The 26,381-nt window shown below is 39.1% G+C and overlaps 1 long non-coding RNA gene across 1 annotated transcript in view; it reads right to left on the bottom strand.

Annotated features, from left to right (window-relative positions):
- The window catches only part of LOC117286737, a 42,703-nt gene that overhangs the window by 14,034 nt on the left and 2,288 nt on the right, over positions 1-26,381 (bottom strand). Inside the window, exon 2 of the long non-coding RNA XR_004517856.1 lies at positions 23,727-23,803. This is a non-coding gene — a long non-coding RNA (uncharacterized LOC117286737). The remainder of the gene's footprint in view (positions 1-23,726; positions 23,804-26,381) is intronic.

Genomic DNA, 26,381 nt, shown 5'->3' with positions numbered 1-26,381 from the left:
TATATAATCTTTTCTTTGCTCCCTTCACAAGCTCTTTGCCTCTCTCTGGTTCTCAGCTGCTATGAAGTGAGCAGCTTTTCTCCACAACACCCTTCAGGTCTGATATTTCAGCTTTGCCACCAGCCAACACTGACCATGGACTGAAACTCTGAGCCAAAATAAAGCTCTTCCTCCTCTAAGGTTTTTCCTTCTGTTATTCTTTCACAGGGACAAAAACCTCACAGAACTCATGGCCCTTAAGTAATTTGCACTGATTAAAATACAGATTATAGAGCTGATGGTGCAACTCATAGAACACTTGCCCAACATGCATGAGGCCTTGGGTTTAGTCCACAACACAGCAAATAAATAAAATAAAACAGAGAACCCTCTTCCTTGACCTGTTCCTCAGAATTTCTTGGAGGTGTGATCCAGGTTATTCTCTGTTCACTGTAGGAAACAGTGATCACATTTATCAAGGCTAGAAAATGCATATGGAAGAATCTTGAAACAAACCCATTTTGTTCTAGATTTGCCCTCCTATAAATGGAGGCTGAGTCAGTGTTAACACTTTTGACAATGGAATCACAGTGAGAAATCACTACTGAGTCTTGTGTTGGCTGATAGTCTGAGGATATCAGTCTTCTTATCTTGAGTCACCACCATGCTCTTGCCTCTCTAAAAGCACATCTCAGTGAATTAGGAATGAGATTTGAAAAACTATACAGTTTGGTTTACTCTGTCTCCTTTCCTGAGACATTTTTTATTTTTAAGGTCATTGATGTTTCCATCTCATATTGAATGTTGAAGTATAACACCAGCAGGAAGTAGGTCTTTTTCCATAACACAGTTTATATTTCAGTTCAACTAATTATTCAATGAACAAATAATTCACCAAATTACGTGTGAGGAACTTTTAAAATATACAACTCAAACAGAGTGTATAAACCAGCTTTCCGTTGCTGTGACAAAATACCTGAAAGAAACACCTTAGCAGAGGAAAGGTTTATTTTGGCTCACAGTTTCAGAAGTTTCAATTTATGTTTTCTTGGCCCCATAGTTTTGTGCCTCTGACAAGGCAGGACATCATAGCAGGGAGCTTGTAGTGAAACAAAGCTGCTCACATCATGGTGGCCAGGAAACAGAGGGAGAAAAGAGAGAGCCAAAGGCTGGAGCACAATATACTCTTCAGTCTACTTCTTCCAACCATCCCTTAATTCCAAGCATTTCCACTACCTCCCAACAGCACCATCAAGTGGAGACCATGCTTTCAACACTTGAGCTTTGAGGGAAATTTAAGATCCAAGCCATGACAAAAGGTAAAATGGACACTTGTCACAAAGTTTCATGCATGTTTGAAGAAGGCAAATGATATCTTGTTGGGGATGGGCTGCAGAAAATGAGGGTCCCATCTGAGCTGGAGCTTGAAGTACCACTTGAACAGGTGGACAAGGAGAGCATTGTCATGTATCGCAAATGTTGGAAGACGTGTGGAGAGTAGGGGTGACCATAGACAGCTCATAAGTTTAGGAAAATGGGTTAGGACTAGAGCATGCATGGTCTTTGAGTTTTGGCTTGACATAGTGGTGCATGCCTGTGATTCCAGCACTCGGGAGGCTGACGCAGAAAGATTGCCATGAATTCAAGGCCTGCCTAGGCTACATATTGAGTTCAAGGTCAGCCTGAACTACATAGGGAGACCCTGTCTCAGAAACAAATAAATAAAAATTTTTAATTTTTAATTTTACTTTCAAGAAGTGGGAAGTCATTGACTGCCCTATTGTAGAGGAGGGGTCATGGATGACAAACAAAAGCCAGAGGAGACTAGAATCAAGAGCTGTTTTCAAGATTTGGCAACAACCTATATAGTTTCCTGTGGCTATTGTAACAAACTGCCACAATCTTGTGAGCTTCAAATAATATACGTTTATTCACTTATAATTCAGATCAGAAATCCAAAATGAGTTCCACTGGGCCAAAGTCAAGGTATTTCTAAGGGAACATTTATGTCCTTGTCTTCTCCAGCTTCTAGAGCCGCATTCCCTGCATTTCTTAGCTCCTGGCCCCTTCTGAGCATGTGCTATTTTTGTAATTAAAAGAAAGAGGGGAGAAGTAAAAAGGGCCAGGGATAGGTTAGTGAAGATGAAAGGGGAGAATCTGAGATTTGCTGTCTGGCTGGCTATCGGGAGCAATGAGAAATTTGAGACCACTGACAGGTTCCAGCCTGACTGTCAGAGAAAGGTGAGGCTGGCAGACACCTGGGTAGGAGGAACTGGTTTGGGGAAGACCGTGTGTGTTTTCTTTCAGCTGTGTTTGTCCTGCTAGCATTTGGCTTTTATGCCGTGTGACTTGTAACTTCCAGTGGCTGGGTGGAAATCTTTTCACAGAACCAAGACCTGTCAGCAGTTCTGAATTTCCACTTCAAAGGCTCCTCTGTTTCTGCATTCACAGAGCCCTACTTGCAGGAAGCTTTGCTTGTGCGAATCAAGTGCCTTTGCTCTGGCCTCTCTCATAGTGGCCTTGGCAGTGTTGGATGCTCTAGGAGACTGAGAACCAGCTCCCCTGGGGAGTTCTGTTGCAGTTCCACTTAGAAGGAGAAGGGAAAGGAGTGGCTGCCAGCTGTATGGCTGGGCCCACAGCAAATATCCTTCTTAGTGTCAGATAAAGAGCAACTTCTCCTTGCCCTCCTGCAGCCCCCAGACCAGGCTGCAACCTCCTTATGTCATGTTACACGAGGTCACAGGTCAAACAGACCTTTGGAGAAAGAGCCAAAGTGGGGTGAAGAGTCCAGGGAGACCTGCATATGCCAAAAGTGCCCATTTCTTATCTCCGAAGAAAATTCCTTTGCAAAGGAAAGTGCTAGACTGGAAAACTAGGCAGGATGCCAGATCTTTCCATAGCTATGAACTCTGTACTAGTATCCTAGGAAAGGCTTTCTTCTCTGGGCTTCCCTCTGTTGGACTGGGTTTTCTATATTCCCTTCCAAATCCAATGTTCTGACCTCTGAATAAAGGTCCTTTGGAGATTAGAAGATAATATTTATGGCCTCTTTTCAAAGTGTACTTTGATTTGCAGGCCTGTAGTAGGCTGAGAGATGGCCCACAGTGATCTCCAGAATACATACATGTTATCGTACTCGGAAAAAGGGTCTTTGCAGATGTAAGGATCTTGAAATGACAAAAGTGTCTTGAGTCATGAAGTGGGCCCCAAATGCTATTCTAAGTGTCCTTTAGGAATATTTTACAGAGCGGGAGAGGGAAAAGGAGAGGGGGAGAGAGGATTCTAAGATGTTGGCCTTCAGGACTGGTGTGATACAGAAACAAACCAAAGAATGCTGCAGCCATCACAAGCTGGAAAATGTATAATATAAATTCTTCCCTGGATCCTCTGGAAAAAGCAGAGTCTTGTGGAAACCTTGATTTTAGCTCAGTGATACTTATTGCTGGTTTCTGGCCTCCAGAGCTGTGAGAGAACACATTTCTGATGTTTTAAAGCATCGGGTTTATAGTAATTGTTTACAGCAGTCACAGGAGGCTAATACAAGGGGAAGACTTCCTAGGGCCTGTGCTTCCCAGAGAAGCACTCACGGTGTTCTCGGAAGGTCCTTTTGTGTTTTGGTAACCTGGCTCTGAGACTCTTCTAAAGAAGGTTCCTACTCCTTGTACCCTGCAGCAGGAAAAGCACAAAAAAGACTCAGAAGACCTGTGTGGCTTCCACCATGATACTCCATTTATCAGAGCAATGGGGTCCCAGTCCAATGAAAACAGAGAACAAATTGCTTTCCTCCCTGTCTCTGCATAGTTAGAATTGTGCTGAGTTTACCACAGGAAGCACTCAGTGTTTATTGAATTAAAAATTGAGGAGTTAGTATTACATTTTCCTGCTTACCTCATAGGATTGTCTATTCTGGGGTCCAAAGTGAAACTGTGAAAGTATTTGGAGAATTGTAATGTGGCAGGCAAAAGTTAGGTGTTATTAACCAAGATGTGTGATTCTCTGAATCATGGTGCTTGACATAAACAAGCTGCAGCTGAGATCTGACTGGCAGGAAGCCGAGTCTCCTGTACTCGTCCACAGACGTGAAATTGCTCGGCGAGGGGCGGAAGTGAAGCAGAATGGAGACCTGGAGCTGTTTCTATGAAGGCAAGATGAACATTTTTACAAGAGCTGAGTAATTGTTCATTCTGCATTTTAATCTACTGTCTACAGTTGTGAGGGACAAAATGACAAGAATATAAGGAATTGTGGTTTTTGAAAGATCCTACCTTGGGGGGATGTAGGTGCATGTGATATCACAGAAACTATATCTGGTTTTCGTCCCCAGTTCCTGGCACAGGGTTTGAGAAGTGTGAAATTTCCTGAGTGACAGGAGTGCCTTCTGCTGCTGTTCACAGCGAGGCCCTTCGGACTACCTCTGAATTTTCATCCCCAGTTCCTGGCACAGGGTTTGAGAAGTGTGAAATTTCCTGAGTGACAGGAGTGCCTTCTGCTGCTGTTCAGAGCGAGGCCCTTCGGACTACCTCTGAGTTTATGCTAATGAGGTTGCACCAAGACAGAAGATAAAGATAGGTAGAAATAAGAAAAGGAAACTCAACTTTTGTCTCCCTTATTACCTAAAAACTCTGGGTAAGTCTTCTGCTCAGTTCTGCATGTAGATACACCAATCATTTAGGAAAACTCAAAAAGAAAGTTTTATTATCCTAAATTTACCTAGCCTGTTTCATCCCTCTAAGATTGAGGAGACCAAGATAAGAATAACTAGAGCAACTTTGAGGGTTTACAAGGAGGCTCCGTTGCCACTTTTTACATCACCCAGTTCCAGACTCCTTGGAGCAGTGAAGTCTCCAACCCTGTGGTCACATAGATTCCAGGAAAGGCAGAGCCTTGCAGCCCACACCATGATGAGGTCACCTTCCCTCAAGAGGCAGCAATTAGTCAAGGCTGCTCCCTTGCAGAGAAGAGCAGTCATCTCCTTGAGGAGCTGAATCACTCCTCAAGCAGAGGGTTTACTCTGCAGTGACAAAACTGGGACTGAGACAGTGATGGACTGGGCTAGGGCTCATCTCAGCTCATCCTTGAAAGGCGGCCTCATTCCTGTGTGAGTGGACCAGCCTAAACCTTTGCAGTAGTTATTCTAGCTAAAGTCTTCTTGTTCACCATTACTAGCCAAACCTGCCTAGTAAACCTAATTATGCATCACACTGACACATCCTGAAATTCTTCACCTGTAATATGAGTCAAGAACCTACTTCCTACTCCACGGGGGGAGCAAGTTGAGGTCCATTTCCTCTTGAGGGGGCCTCATCAGACTCCATCTAGTGACAGGATGATTTGTATAGACTCAAGACAGGGCCTAGCCATCCTAGGAAGACCCAGCATATAATCAGGGGCTTGGAATATTCAGCCTTACTTCCCAGTGTCCAATGAGGGGACGAACCCTGGAGATAAAGTCCAATTATATGGCCAATTATTTAAATAACTCACCTGCAGAATGCAGCGCCACACAAAAACTCTAGACACTGAGGGTCGGGGATGTTCCTGGTTGATGAGTATATGGGTTTGCCAAGAGGGAGAGTGGTGCCCCCCAACTCCACAGACACCAGAGCTCCTGCCCTGGTGAGGACCTTCCAGACCTTGTTCTATGCATCTCTTCATCTGACTGTTCCCTTGTATCCCTTATAAGAAAATAGTAACAGGAAGTGAAGTGCTTCTCCATGTTCTGTGAGTCACTTTAGCAAATGATCATACATGATGGGGTTGTGGGAAACTCCAATTTATAGTCAGATCAGACAGGTATGGGTTCCCTGAGGACCTCACTTGCAACTAGCATCAGAGGTAAAGGCAGTCTTGTTGGAGATTTTGCCCTTCCACTTGTGGGATCTGATACCAACCCTTGGTGGTTAGTATCAGAATTGAACTGAGTTGTAAGACACCCAGTTGGAGTCAGAGGAATGGTGCTGGAACTCAGCACCACATTCAATTCCTTGGGCTTTTTCAATTTGAAAGTCAATGACAGGAGAAATGGCCATTGCCTCTGACTGACCAGCCAAGAAGGAACATAGCAATGTGGACCACGCACAGGAATCCAGCTACGTGGGTTCTGGGACCACTTCTGCCCCTAACCCTGGAGCGATGCCTTGCCTAGGGCCCTGACCTACATGCAGGACAGCTCAGCTACATGTCAGGATCATCTGTGAAGTTTTAAAACTTTAGATTGCCCAGCCCCATCCTTCATAATCAGAATCTTTGGGAGTGGTCTCAGAATTCAGTATTTTTAAAAAGCTGCCCCAAGTAATTATGAAGCAGTTAACAGGTTATTGACTGAGTCAGGGTTGCTTGCATGGTATTCATGAAAAGAACAGGTTGGCCCTCACTGTAAATTTACTAAATCAGACATTCCATTGCAGAGACCTGGAACAGGTATTATATTTATTTTTTTAATTAATGCTATTGGTACATTTAATGTATATGATATAGTGGCATTGATTGTTGGAAATTTGTACCTTTACTCCATCAGTCTTGGTTCTTATTTTTCCCCCATTCCCCCTTCCAGGAGCCAGTATTTTAAATAAGTATTCCAAGTGATTCTTAACAACACAAAAGTTTGTGAAATAAGATCAAGAGCAGTGATTCTAAAAGTGCACTCCTGGCACCAGAATCACCAGTAGCACTTGTGCCACTTTAAAAAGTGTTGGGGCAGCGAAGTCTTCATCCCAGACAAACTCAGTCAGAAATCCAGGATGCAGTCCACAGATCCAACAATTAACGAGCTCTGCAGGTGATCTAGCACACCACAGCTTGAAAATAACTGAGCGAAAGCACCTTACAATGTCTAGTCAGAAATGAGATTAGGTGATTGCACTCTAAATCTTTCATGGGAAATTTTATTCTATATATTCTGTGGATTCTATCAAGCAGTCTTTCCTAGCAATTACATAGCTAAGTCTCCCTGGAGACTGTGATGTGGTTTACTTTGACCCTCAGTTCGACCCCAAGACCTTTCTATCCGTCAAGACTGACAGAAAGACTCATGCACTCATGCAAAAGTCAGTATGGAAGGAAGTCAGTATGGATTTCACTATGAACTGTGAAAGAACCAGATTTCCAGAAGAAAAATATCTACTCTCTTAATGGGAACTCTTCACTGCAGAAGCTGCTCAGGCACTACCTTCTCTTGATGATAAGTAAAATTATTTGAAGGCTTGTTGGATATAGGCAATAGCAGCTCTTCAAAGCTCAGAGACTCATGTTATTAGAAGGGGTTGGGAGTTCATTTCAATCTGCTCTAATTTTACCAATTAAGAATTAGAGGGCCCCAGAGCTTGTTAAGAACTTTCCCATGGTAACGGAGTCAGTAACACAGTCTGTGAAGATGCTGGACTCAGCTGTTCAAACTCGTTTTGCTCTGGCACAGTACTTCTCATGTTCAGTGACTAACAGGTGCCTGGTCTCCTAAACCCTGAGATGTAGGCTGTACCCAGGGAGTTCCAGATCCCTGGGAACAGTGTGTATTTGGACTCAATGAAGCAAATAAGAGGAAGAAGAGAAAAAAGGCTTTTCAGACAGAATTAATGCTACATTAATACTAGTTCTGGCTGTAGAATCTCTTCCATATTCAAGGTGCTTCTTTTCCTCAAATTAACCCTGTATAGTAGGCATAGGAACTTCAGTTTTTCCAATGAGGGAGCAGTGCACAAAGAGACCAAGTACACTGATCAAGTCCAAACAGCAGGCAGACCAGATCCATATTAAAATCCTCAATGCTGAATCTCCTACTCTTCCCATGAAGCTGTACTGCTTCCTGATAGATTGCTTATGAGGTGGTGGACTGATTTTTTTCCACCACTAAGTCAGTGAAACTTAGCCTTGACTGAAGGTTAAAATTGTGATGATCTTTAAAAAAATACTAATCGCTGCTGTCCTTCCTCACACTCCGTATTAAAATAGAACCTCTGGGAGTGGGATCAGGATATAGGATTTTTTTTTTTTGGAGCTCTCCGGGGAATGTAAATGTACAGAAAGTGGTGGGAGCCACTTTTCTAAAATGTTCAATTTGCTTCAGAATATTTTAGCTAACCAGGAATACTCTTCTTTAAGCTGCCAGTGGTAATTTCATTGATTAAATTTCTCAACCCAGTGATTGGAATTATATTTAGAAGTTCAATGAGAGGAAATGGAGAAAAGAAGAGGGCTAAATTTTTGTTAAATAGTGCACTCAAGATGTTATTGGATATCAAAAATAACAGCTCAAGAACTAGCCTTCCTACCCCTGCCCATCCCTAGAGTTCCCTGGAGCATAGTGTTAATCATGGTGTGTGAAAATCCAGATATGTTTAAAAATACTTAAAGCAAACTGAAAGTTAATTATTCTGAACATTATTTTACCAGAGAGAAATCCTCTTTAAACTTAAGATTTCTATTTAAGGCATTTTGTATCCTGTGCCTAGGTTAAACATAGAAGAAGACAATCTCATCGTAAGGCCTTGTGTCTTATCCGAACAGCTTTTTAAGTAATAGTATATTCATTAAGGTCAAAAATAGATCTTTAACAGAGGCCTTTCTTTAAGAAAATCAATAGCCTCCTTCTTTAATTAAGGCTTCCTAGGATGAGACATGCTCCCAGAAATTCTAGCCCTCTTGGCCTGATTCTCTAAATGATTTTTTTTTTTTTTTTTCAGAATTTAGGAGCACCTAAGGCTCTACCTGGGAGCAAGAAGACTCAGCCAGTGAAGAATCCCAGAAAACAACAAAGCCACCACGTTGTGTACATCGACAACTCCCTGCACCTAGGTCATTTTCATTGCCAACAACATGGGAGAGCAAAACAAACCACTAACAGTATCCCCGAAAATCGCTACCTGCTATGAAACTATTTCAAACTGAACCAAAAAGGCATTTATAGATATACATACGTTAAGGTTTGTGTCTAAAAGTCCCCCCAAAGCCTCACGTGGTCATAGGCCAGGCTTGTTCAGAGGTGGCTGGATCTAGAGTGTGTGATTGATGCATGGTGCTCTAGGATCAAGGGTGCTGGGGTTAAAGGTGGGTGATGACTAAATCAGTCCACTGATTAGCTTGGCACCGCCCTAATCTCAGTAGCCTACATAAGATATAAAATGGGCAGAAACAAGCTGCTAAGGCCCCTTGTTTGCCTTGTTGCCTTCTGCCTGCCATGAACTGTTTCTCTACCACAATGCCGGTGTGCCAGGCCACCCTGCTTTGGAGCCAGCTGATTTTTGGACTGAAACCTCTATGAACTGTGAGCCAAATAAACCCTTCCTCCTTTACCTTTGGGTGTTGGATTTTATCTCAGCAACAAGAAAAGTAACTAACACAACATGTTTATATTTTTCTGCCTGAATGATTTCATACTGTGGATTAAGCCCAGCACTTTGCACATGGAATGCATGTGCTCTACCACTGAGCTACATCCCAAGCCCTTTTTAAATTTGATTTGGGGACAATGTCTTACTAAGTTGCCCAGGCTGACCTCAAACTTGCAATCCTGCCTCAGCCTATCAAGAAGCTGGGATAACAGCTTTTTATTTTTTTAATTTTTGCTTTATTTATTTAAATGACATTTAGTCTAGAGATGTAAGCCATACAATTTTTTATATTTGGAGTAAATTTTCCCCACAAAGTCCTTCCAGTCTCGAGCTTTCCTCCACTTTTCTATACCAAATGAGCTGGTTCAAAAAAGGCCTACAATTCAGACGAAAATCTGCTGAAAGAAAATCTTTGAGAAAGACTTAAGGTACCAGAATTTTTAGCCCAGAGGAAATTGGCTTTGGGGTAATGGGCTACAATCGTCTCCCACAAAGTATATAGGGATTACTCTGTGGAGGATGGCTACCAGCTATTTTGCACATTTACAGAAAAAAAAAAAAAAACAAAGGAAGCTTAGCCCAGTTGCTCCAGGAGGGATTTAAAGAGATCTACATACGGAGAATCTTCTCTGTATAAACAGGTAAAACAGCAAGGACTCTCTTCTTTAAGAATGCTTTAAGGAAAGAAGCAACATAACCCCTCATGTTGACTGACATTGATTATTCTAGAGGGCAGAGAATGAAAGGCGTCCTTTCTCTTGGCAGTGACAGAAACACAACCAGCTCTTTTCTAAAGGGGGAAACCATTGATTCACATGAATGAAAGTCCAAGGGATTCACTACAAGCATCGCTGGGTTCTGCACGTCAAACAACAGAGTCAGAGGAATTTTGTTTCTTTCCAGACTCACCCTGTTTGGCTTTATTGTCTGAAAGACTTCCATTCTGATGGCAAGATGGCTGTGGGCAGCTTCAAGCCTAAGAAGCCCTCAGTTGGGCTTTCTCTCGGTGCGTACAACAACAACAAAGGGTTCTTATTAGCCTAGAGTGTGCACCTGGCCCACTCAGAGTTGCAGAGGAATCTTACCAGTTAGACTGGGTTGTGTGACTGCTCCATAGTACAAACAGTGAGAACTCTCCTTTGGCAGAACCCACATACTATTCAGAGTGCAAGAGAGATCCAAAAGGAAGAGACAGGGCAGCAGGAAAAGTAGCAGGTCTTGAGTTCCTCTTGTTCTTTTGCAATACCATGCAGACAACTCTGAACAAAACTTTTAACAAAATGGATACACAAACTCTAATATATTTTATGTTCCATGTCTAATTTAGATTTAAAGAAAAACAGACAAGCATCACCCAAGCCTGGAAAAACTCAGACCTGCTAAGAGTGCAAAAAAAAAAAAAAAACAAAAAACCCACATCTCATGGGAAGTATTTGCATTGAAACCAAGAGGATGATGTCAGGATCCCTTACAGAGGATACAGGTAAGATGGCTTCACATCTGTGTGACCAAGGAGGCCTCTGGTAATTTTTTCCAAACAAATCAAGTATGCTCCACAAATAACAATTACTAACGTAGTTAAAGTGACACTTTTCTATCGATAACCACTATGGGAAACAAGTCAAAACTCCAATAAGATACTACTTCACACCCATTTGGAATGGGTACTATCAAAACTCCAGAAAAGAGTGGGTGTTGGCCAGGATGTGGAGAAATAGGAAGCCTCATGCACTACTGGTGACAAGCTAAGGAGATAACTGCCACTGTGGGAAACTGCATGACAGGTCTCCCAAAATTAAAAATAAAATCATTGTGTGATGCAACAATATTACTTCTGCATCTAAAACTCCAAGAATTGAAAACAAAGTCTCAAAGAGATATTTATATATCTATGTTCATAGCAGCATTATTTACTGTGGCTCAAATATGAAAGCAAACCAACTATCCATTAATAGATGAATGGATAAATAAAAATTATATATATGTGATTTATGTAGCCTTAAAATGGAAATTCTTCTTTTAATTAATATGTTGGTATACTGTCGATATAAATAATGATCACATTTATCATAGAGAATTTATGCCCTTACATAATACATCTTGAGTCTTCTTTTCCCCTCCCATTACCCTCCCTGTCCTTCAACCCTTCTTCCCTTTCCTATTTGCAAAAGCTTTATTTCCATTTTTTTCATCTCATTTTTTCCTTTTCCCTTCCTTGCCTCTCCCCTCACCTCTCCCTTGTTCCCCTTTCTATTTGAACATTTCTTTCTACTTCCCAATATCTATCATCTATTTTGGTCCTTATTTACCCTTTAAGTTTTTCACTCAAGAGAAACAGTATGATATTTAAACTTATGTGTGCAATTTATTTCACTTAAAATTGTGTTTTCAAGGTACATCCATTTACCTAAAAATGTCTCACATTTTTATCTTTCTTTGTGGCAGAGTTGTATTCCATTGTATATAAAAACTACATTTTCTTTATCCATTCATCCATTGATAGGCATCTGGTATGTTTTCAAGATTTAGTTATTACAGATTGGGCTCCTATAAATATGAGTGTGCATATATGGCTGTTATATGATTCTTTTCTATCTTTCAGGAAGATATCAAGGAAAGAAATAGCTTGGTCAAGTGGAACCTCTAGGTTTCATTTTCTGAGTAGTCATACTAATTCCCATATTGGTTGAATCTACAAACAGTGGAGAAGGGTTTCTTTTTCCCACAGCCCAACCAACATTTTTTATTGGTTGATTTCTTAATAATACAATTTTTTATGGAGTGAGATGAAATCGCAGTATTTTTTAAATTTGCATCTCTCAAATGGCCATTGATGTTGAACATTTTTTCATATGTTTATTTACCATTTGTACTTTGTCTGAAAAGTGTCTATTCACTTCAAATGTTCATTTTAGATTTGGGGGCTCTGATTTTTTTTGAATTCTGTATATATTCTAGATATTAGTGCTTTGTCTGAGGAATAGCTAGTAATGATTTTTTACTACTCTGTGGGTTATCTCTTAACTCCTTTGAGTTTCTTTTACTGTGAAAATGCTTTTTAATATAATGTGATCCCAGGTGGGGATTCTCCATAATATTTCCCATGCAGTAGGGCTTTTGTTCTTAGTCTTTACCAATACCTACATCTTCAAGAATTTTACCTATTCTATCTTCCAGCCGATTAAGTGTTTCTATTTTAATATTTAGATCTTTGATACATTTTGATTTTAGTTTAGTGCATGCTGAGAAATTTTGGAATAGGTTTAATCTTCAGCATGTGGAAAGCCAGTTTATCCAGGACCATTTATTTAAGAGGCTAACTTTCCAGTGAAGGTGTTTGGCTCCTTTGTCAAAGATTGAGTTAACTGAGTGTCTTTGGAGTTATTTCTGCATCTTCTCTGTTCCACTGATCTCAGGTTGGTTTGTTTGTTTGTTTTTTGTTTGTTTTGTCTATTATCATTCTGTTTTTATCACAGTAGCTTTATAGTACCACTTCAAATCAGGGATTATGATGCCCTCTGCCTTGCGTTTGTTGCCCATAATTGCTTTTGCTATTCTGGGTATCTTCTGGTTCCGCCGCATTAACTTTAGGATTGTTTTCTCTAATTCTGTGAGGTTTGGTGTTGCTAGTTTGATTGGGATTGCATTAAATATGTATAAAAGTTTTGGGAGTATGGCCATTTTCAGTATATTGGTTCTGCCTATTGAATAACAGGGGATATCTTTCCATTTTCTAATATCCTCTTCAATCTCCTTTTTTCAGAGTAACATAATTTTCAATGTAAAGGTCTTTTACTTCCTTTATTAGACTGATATCTAAGTATTTCATTTTTCTTTATTATATTGTAAAAGATGTTGTTTGCCTAATTTCTTTCTCAGTGAATTTATTTATTTACAGGAATGCTATTGAATTTTTGAGTGTTGACTTTTGTATCTTGCTATGGTACTGGTTATAAATGCAAGGATTCTTTGGGGGGAATTTTGAGGTCTTCTATATAGAGTATCATGTCATCCACAAGTGATAATTTTGCTTCTTTCTTTCCTATCCTAATTCCTATTATTTGTGGTAATAGTGGGCATTTTTGTCTTGTTCTTGATTTTACAATGAAAGCTTTATGCTTTTGAGCATTTAGTATGATGTTGGCTGTTGGTTTGTCACAGATGGCTTTTATCAGATTGATATAAAGGCCTTCTTTCCCTGTTTTCTATAAGTTTTTATCATAAGTGGGTGTTGGACTTTGTGAAATGCTTTTTCTGCATCTTTTGAGATAATCGTGTGTTTTTGTCCTTGGTTCTATTAATGTGGTATATTACATTTATTGATTTCCATGTCTTGAACCAGCTTGAAAGCATGTGATGAATCCTACTTGGTTACGGTGTATAATTTTCTTGATAATTTGCTGCATTCTGTTTGCCATTATTTTTTTCATTAAGTTTATTGGTACATTTTAGGTACGTGATACACTCATCATTGGGAACTTGTAACTTTACATGATATATCTTAGTTCTTATCTTTTCCCCATTACCTGCCTTCCCTTTGACCCTTCTATCCCTCTTTATTTACAAAGACTTTATTTCCATTTTTCCTTTTCTCATGTTTTTTCCTTTCTCTTTTTTCCTTTCGCCTACCCTTCCCACTTTCCCTACTCCATTAGACATTTTCTTCCTATTTCACATTATCAGTGACTCAATTTGATCCTTCTTTACACTTTCAGTTTCTCCAACCAGGGAAACTATTCAGTATTATACATGTGTGTCCCACTTATTTCATTTAAGAGTATGACCTCAATGTTCACCCATTTAGCTATAAATATCTCTAGCTTCTCATTCTTTATGGTTGAGTAGTACTCCATTTTATTACACACACACACACACACACACATGCACACACACATCTTCTTTATCCAGTCTCCAAATGATGGGAATTTGGGTCATTTCCAAGCTTTAGCTATTACAAACTGTGCCGCTATAAACATGGGTGCAAATACATCAGTGTGGTATGATTCTTTTAAATATTTTGGAAAGATATCTAGCAGAGGAATAGTTCGGTCAAATGGAATCGTTAATCCTAGTTTTTTCAGGATTCTCCATATTGATTTGCACAGTAGTTTCACCTGTCTGCCCTTCCACCAAAAATGGATAAGGGTTCCTTTCTCCCCACAATCCCACCAGAACTTGTGATTGGGTGATTTCTTGATAGCAGCCATTCTTTCTGGGGTGAGTGGAATGTCAGGGTTGCTTTCATCTGCATCTCTCCAATGTCCAGTGATGTTGAACATTTTTTCATATATTTACTTACTTTTTTTACTTCTTTGTCTGAGAAATGTCTGTTCATTTCAAATGCCCAGTTTTTAATTGGGTCTTTATATTTGGGGTGTCTTATTTTTTGAGTACTTTATATATTCTAGATAGTACTCCTTTATCTGAGGAGCAGCTGATAAAATATTTTCCCACATTGTAGATTGTCTCTTAGCTCTGTTGGTGGTTTGTCTTACAGAGCACCTTTTTAATAAGATGAGATCCCAGTTGTTGATTCTTTGTGCTAGTTCCCACACTACTGAGCTTTTGTTTATAAAGTCTTTTCTTATGCCTATTATGTCTTTAAAAGTTCTACGTAACTTATCTTCCAGCAAGTTTAGTGTTTGTGTTTTAATATTTAGAGCTTTAATCCACTTGGATTTTGCATGGTGAGATAGACGGGACTAGTTTAATCTTTGGCAGATTGAAATCCAGTTTTTCCAACACCATTTATTAAACAGGCTCTTTCCTCCAGGGAGAACGTTTGACTCCTTTGTCAAAGATGAGGTAGCTGAGTATGTCTGGAGTTGTTTCTGTATCTTCTAATCGATTGCACTGATTCTCCACTCTGTTTCTTTGTCAGTACCATGCTTTATTATCATAGTGGCTTTGTAGTGTAGTTTCAAGTTGGGGACTGTGATATCCCTGTCATGTCTTTGTGGCCTGGAATTGCTTTTGCTACTCTAGGTCTCTTCTGGTTCCAAATGATTTTTTTATTGTTTTCTCTGGCTCTCTGAAATATGCTGTTGGGATTTCAATGAGGATTGCATTGAATATGTATAACAGTTTTGGAAGTATGTCCCTTTTCACCATATTGGTTCTTCCTTGGAACAAAGAATATCTTTCCATTTTCTTATTTACTCTTTGAACTCTTTTCAGAGTGTCAAGCTTTCTATGTAGAGGTCTTTTGATACCTTCATTAGACTGACTCCTAGATATTTCAATTTTTGGATGCTATTGTGAAAGGAATTGTTTCCCTAATTTCTTTCTCAGTGAGTCTGTTATTTGCGTACAAGAAGGTTATTGATTTTTGACCTTGTATCCAACTACTCTACTGAATCTGTCAGTTCAGTCTGGAAGTTTTTTGGTGGAGTTTCTTGAGTGTTCTATGTAGAGTATCATATCATCAGTAAATAATGACAGTTTAACTTCTTATTTTCTTATCTTTATTGCTTTTATTTCTTCCTCTTCTTTAATTTCTGTGGCTAATGTAACCAGAACTATATTGAACAAGGTGGGGATAGTGGACATTCTAGTCTTGTTCTTGATTTTAGCATGAAGGTTTTCAGTTTTTGAACATTTAGTACAATGTTGGCTATTGGCTTTTCATAAACAGCCTTTATCAGGTTGAGATAAAGACCCTCTACTTTCTGTAGGGTTTTAATCATGAATGGGTGTTGGATTTTGTTGAATGCTTATTTTGCATCTATTGAGATTATTACATAGTTTTTGTCCATGGCTCTGTTAATATAATGTATTATATTTATTGATTTATGTATGCTGAACCATCCTTGTATCCCTGGAATAAATCTGATTAGGTCAAGGTGTGTGATCTTCTTGATGACCCTCTGTGTTCTGTTTGCCAGTATCTTTTTGAGGATTTTTGCATCTATGTTCATCAGGGAGATTGGCCTGTATTTCTCTTTTTTTGGTTGGGTCTTTCCTGGTTATGGAATGAAAATAACATTTGCTTCCAGGAATGAATTTGGAGGCATTGCTTTATTTAAGGAGTAGTGGCACTTGTTCTTCTCTAAATGTCTTGTAGAATTCAGCAGTGAAGCCATAAGGACCTGAGGCTTTCTTTGTTGATAAATTTTAAATTACATTTTCAATTTCACTTATTGTAATTGGGGTGTTTAGAAGTTTATGTATTTTTTTTCAACTTCAATAATTCATATGTATCTAGGAATGTGGCCATTTCTATTGTGTTTTCCATTTTAATAGAGTACAGGTTCTCAAAACAGGTATTAGTGGTCCCCTGGATTTCTTCTGGGTATATTCTGACTTCATCTTTTTCATTCCTAATTGCACGGATTTGAGCCATTTCTTTTCTTTTTTTGATAAGGTTGGATAAGGGTTTATCAATTTTATTTATTCTTTTGAAAAACCTACTTTTCGATCATTGATTTTTTTGTATTGTTCTCTTAGTCTCCATTACATCAAATTCTACTCTGATCTTTATAATTTCCTTCCTTGTCTGAGCTTTGATTTTGTCTTGCTCTTCTTCTAGGAGTTGGAGGTTCAGCATTAGGTTGTTTATTTGAGCTCACTCTGTTTTCCTGGTATGGGCACTGACTGCTATGAATTTCCCTCACAGAACTGCTTTCATTTGTGTCCCATTGATTCCTGTATGTTGCATTGGTATTAAAATTTAGTTGTATTGACTGTCTAATTCTTTAATTTCCTCTGTGACCCAATTGTTATTCAGCAGGGTGTTATTCAATTTCCGTGTGTTTTTGAAGTTCTTGTGGTTTCTTATGCTATTGATCTCCAATTTAATTGCACTATGGTCTGATAATATACAGGGATAAATTTAATTCCTTTGCATTTACTTGAGCATGTTCTAGGAGCTACCATGTGTTCTACTTTGAAGAATGACCCATGTGCAGCCGAAAAGAATGTATATTCTAATTTTGTGGGATGGAACATTCTGTAGACATCTATTAAATCCATTTGCAGGGCCGGAGATTTAGCTCAGCGGTTCAGTGGCCTGCCTTACAAGCACAAGGACCAGAGTTCAATCCCCGGTACAAAAAAAAAAAAAAAAAAAAGTCCACTTGTTCAAAGGCTTGGTTCAATTTTAATATTTTGTTGTTGATTTTTTGTCTAAATGATCTGTCTATTTGTGCCAATGGAGTATTGAGGTCCCCCACTACAACTGTATTAGTGCTTATATGGTTTTTAATGTCCTTTAATATTTGTTTTGTATAGTTGGGGGCATTGTACTTGTTGCATATATATTTATGATTGTCATCTCTTCCTCTGGGATTGTTCCCTTTACAAGCATTTAGTGACCTTCTTTGTCTCTCTTGATTAGTTTTGGTTTGAAATCTATTTTGTCTGTAAGTAAGACAGATAGCCCTGATTTTTTCTGGACTCCTGTCTAGTGGAGAACTGTTTTCCTCCTTTTACTTTCAGTCTGAATTTCTTTTTGAACTAGGTTTATTTCTTGTATACAGCATGTTGCTTGATTTTGCTTCTTAATTCATTCTGCCATCCTATTTCTTTTTATTGATGAATTGAGGCCATTAACATTGCTGGTTATGATTTATACATATTGAATCATCCTTTTCATTATATTTTTCTGTTGTTGGTTCTTTTATTTTCTATTTTTCCCTCTTTCCCTTTAATTTCTTTTCTTGCCTGATGGCTTCTGTTGAGCCTCATGGAGTTGTGACCCTTATTGTCTTCTCCTAGGATATTGTTTAGAATTCTTTGGAGTGCTTGTTTGGTATTCCTGAATTTTCTTAGGTGTTCTTTGTTGTGGAAGTATCTAATTTCCCCATTGCTTTTGAAAAATAATTTTTCAGGATACATCAGTCTATGTTGGAAATTGTTTTCTTTTAGAGCTTGAAAAACCTTACCTAGGCTCTCTTTCACTGGAGGTTTTGTGTCAAAAAATCCACTGTGCTTCTGATGGGCTTTTCTTTATATGTGATTTATTTCTTTAACTGCTCGTAGTGTTTTGTTCTGTTGGGTTTCTGGGATCTTGACCATTATATGTCTAGGGGCGTGTGTGTGTGTGTGTGTGTATTTTTTTTATCATGGCTAGTTGGAATCTTACATGCCTCACTTATCAAATTCTTTTCCTCTGGGGAGTTTTCCGCCATTATTTTTTCAAACAGTTTTTTATTTCATTTATACCTTCTCCTGCTTTTGTGTGGACTCCTATCAGTCCTATGTTATTTTTCTTTGCATCATCTAGCAGTGAAGAATTGATTTTTCATGGTCCCTTGCTATTTTTAAGAAATCTCACTTTTTGTGGTCACTAACCACAATCCTGTCTTCTATATCTGGTATTCTATCATCACATTGGCTTAATCTGTCCTGAATACTTTCAGTGGAGTTTTTAATCGCCCGGATATCTGTTTGAATCTGTTTCATGGATTCCATTTCTTTCTTATGTTGGGCCTTCATGGTTTCCATTTCTTTCCTCTCTGCTGGGCATTCATGGCTTCCATCATGGTCCTGAGCTCATCTGTTTCTGTTCTAGAGTTTCTAATGTCTTTCATTCTTCTCACCATCTTTTTAGATATCTGGGAAATTATTTCTGTTTTGAATTTTTCTATAGCCTCATTCATCTGTTTTATTATTTCCTGTGCTATCAGTTTAGGGTGTCCAGGGGTTCTGGTTGATTATCAGATTTTTCCACCTTATTTTCCAAAGAATTTGCCTTTGGTGAGCTGTAAGGCTGTGTTTGCTCCTTGTTTAGGTGTCTTCTCATTTCTATTTTTTGTAGTTGATAATTTTTCTTTTGTTTAATTCCTGGGCTGATACTTCAATATTGCTTATCATGCATGTCTTTATTGTTTGTAGTTAGAACCCTTATGAAATGATTTCATCTCAGAAGTGTCTTCCAGGTATAGCTAGTCTTTAGGCTTTGAGTTCCTAATGACTCTTAGGCAATCTCATTTTCAGTATACCAGGGAGGACAACTGATTAGATCAATCATGACACCTTAGCCCAACTGATACAATCAGCATCAACAATAGCATCAAACACAACTTAGAAAATGATAATTTGTGATAGCAGTTAATCTGTTACCTTTAACTACAAGTTAGATCAAAATTGATGACCAGCCCAAAATATGTTTGTAGTAAATATACCCTTCAATATAGCAAATTTACCTTTTCAGATAAAGATTTAGAAGGAGTTGGGGAGGGAGGAATAGAGAGATAGAAGAGGAAAAGGTTAGAACTGAGGCTAGAGGACACAAGAAGATCACACAAATTTTGGGAAACTGTTGAAGACAAGAGGAAAATACAGAGTGAAGGAACAAAGACAAGAACAAAACAAACTAACAGCAATAGGGAAGCTAGAAACTGTATTCTCCTTCCTATAAGAATACTGACAGTTGAGAAGGAAAGAGAGAAAAAAAATCTGAAATAGGACAGGAACAGGAACAAAGAAGGAGAGAAATGCAGAACAAGAAGAGAGAGAGAGAAAAGAAAAGAAAAAAATATATATATATATTTTAAAATGGCCTCCCTCAGGGAATGTCTCTTCTGTCCTGGTAGACAATGTAGGCAGCAGTGTGCAGTGCAGATCTTAGTCAACTAGTCTCAGCAAGCCAGCTGAAGTGCATTAAGATTCAGGCTGATTTCTAGCTGTAAGGCCCAAATTGAGGGCCCTGACCTTTTGCAGGATTGAACTCTGCAAGGTTCTACTGCAGGTTCCAGCTGTCCTTCCCCCAAAGTAAGTCTGGGTTTCTATGGCAGGTGCTAATCCCACCAACTTACCAATCATGGTGGTCCAGTGTGATATTTTATTTATATATTGCAGATATTTTCTTCACTTTCCCAGTGGGCTTCAGTTTTCATTGAGAAGCCTCAGAGAGGCCCTCTCTCTGTTGTTCAGTATTGCTCTATCTTCTGGAGCTCACAACCATGGCCTTTATGGCCCCCACAGCACCACGGTATTGTGGATTCAATACTGTGGCCCATGAGTATGCTGCAGTGTGCTCCAGCAGCACTGGCATCTGCGTGATAATGAGATAGTTCTGGCAGCATAATGCTGGCATCCTATTTGCCATTATCTTATTGGAGATATTTGCATCTATGTTGAATAAGAAGAATGACATGTAGTTCTCTTTTGTTTGCGTCCTTCTTTGGTTTTGGTATCAGAGTGATACTTGTTTGAAGTATTGCCTCTTTTTAAGAAATCTTTTATCTGATTATCAGTAACTGCAAGCCTGTCTTCTAAATATTATATCCTCACATTGGTTGATTCTGTTATGTATACTTTCACTAGAATTTTTTAATCTCCTTGATATCTGTTTGAATCTCTTTCATAGAATCCAATTCTTTCTTATTTTGGGCATTCAGGGTTTCCATCACTTTTCTAAGCTCCTCTTTTAAAAAAAATCTTTCTGTACTCTAGATTCACTAACCATGTCCTTCATTATAGTCATCATCACTTTATTTATCTGTATAATCATTTCCAGTTTTTTTAGAGACTCATTCATCTGCTTTGTTACTTGCACTAATACCATTTCAGAAAATTCAGCTGGGGACTTTTCATTTCTTCCACCTCACGGCACTCTGGATTTACCTTGGGTGAGCTGGAAGTCTGGGGTTACATCTTGTTTCTGTGCCTTCTCATTTTCTATTGTTTTAAATTTGTTTTCTGTGTTATTGCTTGTAAATTGTGTGTAATATGTAGCTTTATTACTAGTATTGAGACTTAGGAAATGAATAATTTTCAGAGATATCTTCTAGGTGTAGCTGCATTTGCCTTTTGAATATGTTTTAAGATCCTGCCTCTTCAATTTATTATAACCTATTGAAATTGCCTAGGGGTCATAAAAATACCTGTTTAGCCTAGCTCAATTCTTTGGTATTGGACTACAGTATTTTATGACCCCCAGACAATTTCAATATTGGCATACAAGGAAGAGCAACTGATCACAACATGTCACCTTGGCTAAAGTAGTGTGATCAGTAATAACAACAGCATCAAGCACAATCTAGAAGATGACAAAGTGTGGGAACTGTTACTTTGTCTTCTTTAACCATAAATTATAAGATTATAGTTATATAACAAAATCTAAAACAAATTAAAAATTATATAGCATAAATATCCCCTCAATAGAGCAATTTTACCCACAAGAGAGAATTTGAAAGGGATAAGAGGAAAAAATAGAGACATAAAAGAAGAGAATGAGATTAGAAGCAAAGCTGAAGGACAAAGAAAGACTACCCAAGTTTTGGGAAACGGTAGAAGACAGGAGGTGAAGAAGGAGAAGGTGGAGGAGGGGGGGGAGGGGGAGGAGGAAAAGGAGGAAGAAAAAAAGAAAAGAAAAAAAAAAAACCTAAAACAATGTTCACACATAAAAAAACAAAAACTAATAGTCAAGGAAAAAAAAGGAGAAAAGCAAAGAGAGAAATTTCTCTGTGATTTGAAGCCTGTGGTTATCTTTTGGAATCTACAGTTTTCTAGTAGTGTTCAGTTCAGGGCTTGTCTTCCCTATCACTGGTAGACAAAGGAGGCAAGTAGAGCCCAGATCCATGCTGGATGATCCAAACAAGCCTGCAAGAGGATTAGAGTGGGTGCTGGATAATCCTAGCCTGCAGAAGGAATAGGATGGAGTGAATATTCCGTGCTTTCAACTGCACAGTTCATGGCCTCTGGTTGTGGGGTTGGAGCTTGAGTTGTTCAGCCTACAATACTCTGGTGTCTCTTGCCAGGCCCTCACTCCCTGATCCTGAATGTCTCCCACAGTTGTCCCTCACCCACTCACTGGGAGCCCTGAGATGAAGCCAACACACAGCTGCTCCGAGTCTCAGGTTCAGTTGACCCCTTCCTAACATGGTATTTAGCCAACCACCCTCTCCAGGGGATATGGTAGATGCTTGGACTGGAGTCAGTCACAGCTGTTGTAGCTTATAGAATCCACTGTTTTGTTCCACTTTAAAATGGAAATTCTGATGTAATAAATGCCATGGATAAACCTTGAGGACATTGTGCTAAAAATGAAATGAGTCATTCAGCAAAGAACAAATGAAGTAGAGCAGTCAAAGTCATAGAGATAGAAAATAGAATAATGATTTCCAGGTAATTTGGAGAAGAGAGTAGGGAGTTATTGATTAGTGGGTACAGAGTCTATTTATCAAGATAAAAGGAGTTATGGAAACGGATGGTGGTGGATAGATTGTGCAACATCATGAATGCATACCGAAAATGGGTTAGGTAGTAAATTTTATGTTATTTGTATTTTACCACAATTTTAAAAAACAGAACAAAGTGTTTCAGTTTTCTCAGGATACCATAATAGAACTTCACAGGCCTGGTGGCTGAAACAACAGAAATTTATTTTCTCCCAGCTGCGAGGACTAAAAGTCCTAGATCAAGCTCCAGCTGGGGGGATTTCTGGGGAAGGTTCTCTTCCTGCCTTGCAAAAGGATAGCTTCTTGCTGTGTGCTCACATGGCCTTTCTTGAGGCCATATGCAGAGGGGATTTTCTCTCCTTTTCTCTTTTTATAAGGTCAATATCAGATTAGGACCCACATATGACTTAATTTAATCTTACTTACCTCCTGAAATATAGTTTCTAAATATCTCAAAAATAGCAATATTGGTGTTAGAGCTTTAAATTGTAAATTTCAGGGGAGCACAATTTAGTCCATAATATAAAATTTAACTATAGTCCCACAAGTTACTCAATTATGAGAGTTCCTCAGACTCCATCTAAATACCCTTGATCATCAAAAGGGCCTCATCAAAAGCCATGAGTTCTACTTTATGAGGCAGGTACAACAATTGTAAGCATATGTCCAAAAGAAATGTGTCCTTATACTCACCAAAAGACATGTACTAGGTTATATTTCTAGGCCCAGCATAAACCCATCTCAAAATCTATTTATTGCAGAATGAATACACAAACTCTGATTATATCCATACAACACAATAGTTCACAGAGATGAAACTGAACAGAAACACAGATAATGGAAGTCAAACAGTGAACCATATAGTGTATTATTCTATTAATGTCAAATTCAGTATTGAACAAAATTACAGTCTAGAAATCAGAATAGTGGGTCTCCTTAGGAGAGAAATAATGACTAGAAGGGGACATGGGGAGGAGGCTCTGGGATTGTAGTAATATTCTCCTGTTCTATTTCTTGGTCTAGTTATGTGTGCTCCTGTTGTGAAAATTCATTGAGCTCTGAGTGTGTTTTATGCACTCTCTCCAATACAGCTGAATCTTAGAGGTTAAAAACTCAGTCCTCTAGGCAGAAATTCACATGTAACTTTTGACTCCTCCAAAACTTAATGACTGGCTTGCTGTTGACCAGAAATTTTACAGGTTATATAAACAGGTGATTAATCCATGTTTTATGTTATACATATTATAAAAGTAAGAAGAAATGCGAGAACCACTTTTTACTGCTATGTACAACTTACTGAGAAGAGAAACTGCCATGTAGAGATGATCAGTGTCACAGGGCCTTTTCAGTAGGTATTTGATAGGCTTGAGCTCACTGCAACAGCAACAAGAAGTGGCTATAAAATTATTACAGTAGGCCACTATTACACTTTGGAAATGAAATATGCCCCAAGACCCATGTATTGAAGGCTTGTTTCTCAGCCTTTGGTGCTCTTAGGTTTCTCCTTGCTGGGACAAAATACCTGACTCTCAGAACTTACAGCAGAAGTTCATTTTGGATTGTTTTAGAAGTTCCAGTCCTTGCACAATTAGCTGGGTCCAGGCAAAAATGACATGGTGGAAGGGTCTGACAAAGGAAAGCTGCTCACCCGATGGTACTCAGGAAGCAGAGTGGAGAGGGAAGGAGATACACCCTTCCAGGCCATGTGCCCTCGTGACCTACCTCTTCTCACCAGGCGTCAGTCCCTAACAGCACATTTAGCTATGTATTCATCAGTGGACTAATCCCAATGAGCACAGCAGCTTTATAATCCATCACTTCCAAAAATCCCTGCCCCTGACTGCAAGAAATCATGGGGATCATGTAGATACAAACTGTAACAGGTACTACTGGGATGTCTTGGAACTTTTAAAACATGGAATCTCACGGAAGGATATTAGGTCATTTGGGGTGTACCACTGAAGGGGTTACTAGGGACCTTGGTCCCTTCCTATTTTTCTCTTTCCTTCCTAGCTGCAATGAGGTACACAGACCTCTGCTACTTCCTCCTGCTATGATGTACTGTGCCCCTCCAGGACCAAAGCAACAGGGTCAAGCAACTGTGGACTGAACACCTCTGACACTGTAAGTCAAAATAAACCTTTCCTCCTGTTAGGTTGATTAGCTTGAGTATTTTGTCATAGTAATAAAAAGCTGACTAGAACACATGTCATGAACTACAGTTAATTTTTTATAGCTACAATTTAATACAACTTTTTTATTTATGTACATCTCTCTTGACTGCACACAGTACCATATAGAATCCATAACTTTTTATATGCATAATTTTTGACAAATTTTAACTTTTTATGAAATAGTTGTATACATTTTATGGTTGCAAATGATTGACTAGAACAATTATCTACATATATTTTATTCATTCGTGACATATATTTTTCTTTAAAAGTTCATATTTGTAGGCAGCATGGTTCATCTGCAAGTCTCTTCAGTTGTTACAATTCTTTAAAAACGTAATCCACATATACGTGGACCTGCACAGTTCAAACCCATGTTGCTCAAGGGTCAAATGTACAAGTTAGACTTTAATGAAGTTTGCTTTACTAAAAGCTTGAGCCCCTAAAGTTCTGACATCTGATTCAGAGAACATCCAGCTTTCCTGGTCTTCTACGGATGTCCACACTTGGCTACCTCCTGTGTGTTTTCAGGGGATCCAGGACAAGAGGGCGGGGCCAGGGAACAAAGCATGATAACAGCTGCAAAAGCTCCCAGGAAAAGGAGAAGCACTTAGTGGGCTGGCTACAGAAAGAAGCCGGAGCAGATCAGCTGGAGGGATCACCGCGAGGGAGGACTTGGGCAGCAAGGGCAAAACTAAACAATATCGTAAAAAGGGGGGCTTGGGAAAGAGAGGATTTGCAGAAGCAGATTAATATGGAGAGAGTGGAAAAGGAAAGAAATTGCTTGGGCAGAATCATTTTAGTATTAGAAATGCACATAATATGAATTTGAGGGGGAACAACTAGGTTCACTGAGAGCAAATGCAAATAAGTACAGGCTGGCCCAATACTCATTTGCATTTGAATCCATGGAACATTGCCTGCGAGACAAGATGTACAGAACATTTTGCCATCTCACCCAGCAGACAGTGCTGATGTTTGTGCTGCCACAGCCGTCTGTTAACAATAAGATAGACTTTTAAGACTAAGGGACATGAATATCTATTCCAAGGCGGGTTCTCCAGTACTTTTGTGCTGAATTGACAGGACACTGTCCACCAAACCCTCAAGTGTTTTAAAGCTCCAGTCAGTCTACTGCTATGGTCACGGTCACAAGACCCAAAGTGGAAATTATATTCTTCACAAAAATGAAAGCAGGAGAGGAACAGGCAGCACTGAGGTGCAGCAGTCTGCCTCTGAATGTTACCTGAAAAGGGAAAGAACCAAGAACAGCATCGTCCCCAGAGAACACTGAAATCTTGGCATCACATTGAGCTGATTACCTTTTCATGACCAACAATTCAGCACCAGGCACTGTTTTATGAAATTTGCAGAGGCTGAGGTGGGAGGATTGCAAGTTAGCATCTTAATCATAACGTGTCAAAATAAAAAGTAAAAATGGGGATTGTGTGAGAGTGGCTCAGTGAGAAAGTCCTGGGTGCAGTTCCCAGTACCACCCGCAAAAAAGCTCTTTGTATGTTTCATTTACCATTGTCATTGCTGTTATTATGTAAATGAGATTAGCAAAGAAGCTGAGGCTCAAAGATGCAGAAAAACTCATCCAACCACAAGAAGCCAGTAAAGGAGAAACTCGAGTTTTCAGGTCTATCTGCCTTCTAAGTTATGCTTTTGGCAGTCTACTGTCTTACAGGGCGATTAAAATCTAGAACAGCGAGATTAAATTAGAAATGAATCAGGAAACCAAAAAAAAAAAAAAAAAAAAAAAAAAAAAAAAAAAT

The sequence above is a fragment of the Fukomys damarensis genome, unplaced genomic scaffold, assembly GCF_012274545.1.
Source record: "Fukomys damarensis isolate Sample0158 unplaced genomic scaffold, DMR_v1.0_HiC HiC_scaffold_18, whole genome shotgun sequence".
Taxonomy (NCBI): Eukaryota; Metazoa; Chordata; class Mammalia; order Rodentia; family Bathyergidae; genus Fukomys; species Fukomys damarensis.
The sequence above is the reverse complement of the archived record's forward strand: the minus strand, read 5'-3'. Positions and strand labels throughout refer to the sequence as shown.